This window comes from Callospermophilus lateralis, chromosome 16 (genome assembly GCF_048772815.1).
Source record: "Callospermophilus lateralis isolate mCalLat2 chromosome 16, mCalLat2.hap1, whole genome shotgun sequence".
Taxonomy (NCBI): Eukaryota; Metazoa; Chordata; class Mammalia; order Rodentia; family Sciuridae; genus Callospermophilus; species Callospermophilus lateralis.
Genome location: NC_135320.1, coordinates 51,207,568 through 51,211,380, shown reverse-complemented (window position 1 = coordinate 51,211,380; position 3,813 = coordinate 51,207,568). Strand labels below are relative to the sequence as shown.

Sequence of the window (3,813 nt, the reverse complement as noted above, 5' to 3'; positions counted from 1 at the left end):
CTGCTCATTCACTTTTTTTCCATTCTCATTAGACAGAATTCTTTGAGGGCCAGGATTTCATTTTACTCATCCTTTTATTCTTAGGATGTTCAGTGGTGCTTGGCAAAGAAACAGCTACTTAGAAATTGAATGAATAAAGTGGTTTGCCTCTTTTAAAAAAATTTAAATTAATTAATTTATTTAATTAAGTATATATGACAGCAGAATGCATTTTGATTCATTGTATGCAATTGCAGCAGCACAACTTTTCATTTATATGGTTGTAAATGATGTAGAGTCGCATCACCTGTTAAGTCATACATGTACCTAGGGTAATGATGTCCATCTCGTTCCACCATCTTACCTGCCCCCCCCACCTCATTCCCCCTCCCCAACCCCTCTCCTTTGCCCAAAGTTCCTCCATTTTTCCCATACCCCTCTTTTATGGATCAGCATCCACTTATCAGAGAGAACATTTGGCCTTTGGTTTTTTGGATTGACTTACTTCGCTTAGGATGATATTCTCCAACTCCATTCATTTACCTACAAATGACATAATTTTATTCTCTTTTAATGCTGAGTAATATTCCATTGTGTATATATATATCACAGTTCCTTTATCCATTTATCTATTGAAGGGCATCTAGGTTGCCCCTTGGTACAAAGGGATATTATTTTGTTGTACCTTGTATGATACAGATTTTCTTGGTTTAGATTCGTTTCCTGTGAATTGAGTTGCTATGAACATTGATGTGGCTGCTTTACTATAGTATGTTGACATTAAGCCCTTTGGGTATAAACAAGGAGTGGGATAGCTGGGTCAAATGGCGATTGTATTCAAAGTTTTCTAAGGAATCTCCATACTTCTTTCCAGATTGGTTGCACCATTTGCAGTCCAACCAGCAATGTAAGACTGTGCCTTTTTCTCTACATCCTCATCAACACTTATTGTTGCTTGTATTCTTAATAACTGCCATTTTGACTGGAGTGAGATGAAGTCTTAGAATAGTTTTTTTTTTTTTTTTTGTACTGGGGATTGAACTCAGGGGCACTTGACCACTGAGCCACATCCCCAGACCAATCCATACTAATTTTGTATTTTATTAGAGATAGGATCTCACTGAGTTGCTTGGCACCTCGTTGTTGCTGAGGCTGGCTTTGAACTCACGATTTTCCTGTCTCAGTCTTCAGAGCTACTGGGATTATAGGTGTGAGCTACTGGGATTATAGGTGGCTTTGAACTCACGATTTTCCTGTCTCAGCCTTCAGAGCTACTGGGATTATAGGTGTGTACCTGGCCAAATCTTAAGAGTAGTTTGACTGCGTTTCTCTAATTGCTAGAGTTGTTAAGCATTTTTTCATGTATTTGTTGTATATCTTCTTCTGAAAAGTGTCTGTTCAGATCCTTAGCCCATTTATTGATTGGGTTGTTTGGGTTTTTTGTTTTTTTTTTTTTTTTTTTTTTTTGGTGTTAAGTTTTTTTAGTTCTTTGTATATCTTGAAGATTAGTGCTCTATTTGACATGTGTGTAAAAATATGGAACACTTCACAAATTTATGTGTCATCCTTGCCCAGGGGCCATGCTAATCTTCTCTGTATTGGTCCCATTTAAGTATATGTGCTGCCAAAGTGAGCACAGTAGTTCACCTCTTTGTTTTCTTTAACCATCTTGCTCAGTTTCAAAGTACTTCCTAGGCCAATTGCTGAGCATAGTTTGTGCTCGACTCAAAAAAAAAAAAAAAAAAAAAAAAAAAAAAGCACCCAAAATGTAGACTCTTCTTTGCTGCTTACATGATTTCTATCAATCTACTGCATGAACTGACAAAGTTATCAATTGGCAATAAATTTGAGTCACATAATTCATTCCTAATTATATAAATATACCTCTCATGTAGTTTTATGTGATGATATTCCTGTTCTAAATGACAATATAAATACATTTCAATTATGTTCTTGTTAGGACTGAATCGCTAATGATTAATTAAAATGTGAACAGATCTGATGCACGTAATTTAACTTTTGGATGGACCATCCTCTATCCATCCCTGTAACAGGGTGTATGATAAAGAAGCAAATAAGAAAACCCAGCTGGCACTTATTTGAGTTGTATAATCATGGCCTATAGTTTACGCTGCCTGGGCAACTTAATATATAGATGTTGGCAAGATTGAAATTCCATGACTTGCAGCAAAACAGTATGTATAATCAGCAGATGGCACTGTTTCTCTAATTTGTTTCTAAATCACTATTGGGTCCCAGAGGGGTTTGTAGGCATGCTGTTGTTGGTGTTCAAGGAAGGATTCAATATGGCTTGGTACGAAGGGATATTATTTTGTCGTGCTTTGTATGATACAGATTTTCTTGGTTAGATTAGTTTCCTGTGGCACTTTTTTAATAGCTAGACTATGGTTTTTGCCTTGAGCCGTAACAAATTTCCATTTCTAAGACTATTTTTTTTGTCCATAAAATCAATACCAATTCAGAATTCAGCTTTTATTATTCTTTTTTTCTTTAAACAAACAAACAAACAAACAATGGTATGTGGAATTCCCTACTGGAGCTTGTTACATTTACTTGAAAATGCAAGGGTTAAATATAACATAATTTTCTAAATTTTTTAGACATAAAAAAATCATGAATTTCTTGAGCCTAGCAATTTAGAAATATTTGGTTGGCATCTTCCTTATTTTTCAGCTTAGATCTAGGATGCCTAGGTATCCCAAATGATTTCAAACTTGTATGATTTAACCATCTGATGGAGAAATTCACTCATTCTTCCAGGTAGGGGATCTCCTGGGGATCGAACCCAGAGCCTTGCACATGCTAAGCCTGCACTCTATCACTGTGCTGAGCTAAAACCAAGGTCCCATTTCCTGATTTTGAATCACACTGGAGAGACCCTGAAACCTAACAATAGCCTTCTCAAACCTGCTTCAAACCTTCCAGTGAAGGTCCTACATTAAATCACATTCTGCCTAGACTATTGTTAGTTTCCCTGCCTGAATTCAGATTGCTACAATGTTTAATTCCATCTCCTTAGCATGTTCTTGAAGCAAGGGACATCCAAAGTCTCCAAGCCACAATCCAAAGAGGGGGAATAGGAAAACATCTCCCATTTTGAGAACCATAATCTTTTTAAAAATTAACTTATTAATTTATTCTTATTTGTTATATGGGACAGCAGAATGCTTTTCAATTTATAGTACACATATAGGGCACAATTTTTCACGTCTGGTTGTACACATTATGTGTACACATTATGTGTACAACCAATTGTGCACAAGCAACTCAGAGATCACAAGAGAAGGACACCTAAAAATGACTGTTGGGTTCTGGGAAGCTTTACCAGAAGCAGAGAACACCCAGCTGCTGCTGCTGCTGCTGCTGCTGCTGCTGCTTCTTCTTCTTCTTCTTCTTCTTCTTTTTTTTTTTTTTTTTTTTTTTTTGTGGGCTAGGGATTGAACCCAGGACTTTGGGTATGCGAGGCAAGCACTCTACCAACTGATCTAGACTCCCAGCCCACTCAGCTTCCTTTTTTATTTTTTTAATTCTCTTTTAATGCTGAGTAATACTCCATTGTGTATATATACCACAGTTTCTTTATCCATTCATCTATTGAAAGGCATCTAGGTTGGTTCCACAGTTTAGCTATTGTGAATTGAGTTGCTATAAATATTGATGTGGCTGTGTCACTGTAGTATGCTGTTTTTAAGTCCTTTGGGTATAGTCCGAGGAGTGGAATAGCTGCCACCCAGCTTCCTTTTTAAGAATGAGCCATTTTATAGGATGGAGGTGGAGAGAGTTGGGACATAATGTTGGGTGGGGGTAGAAGCC

At 37.0% G+C, this 3,813-nt stretch overlaps 1 non-coding gene across 1 annotated transcript; it reads right to left on the bottom strand.

Annotated features, from left to right (window-relative positions):
- Positions 1-1,509: 1,509 nt before the first annotated feature.
- LOC143382423 (U6 spliceosomal RNA) lies at positions 1,510-1,616 on the bottom strand. The gene has a single exon (XR_013088978.1). It is a non-coding gene; the product is annotated as a U6 spliceosomal RNA (small nuclear RNA).
- Positions 1,617-3,813: the final 2,197 nt, after the last annotated feature.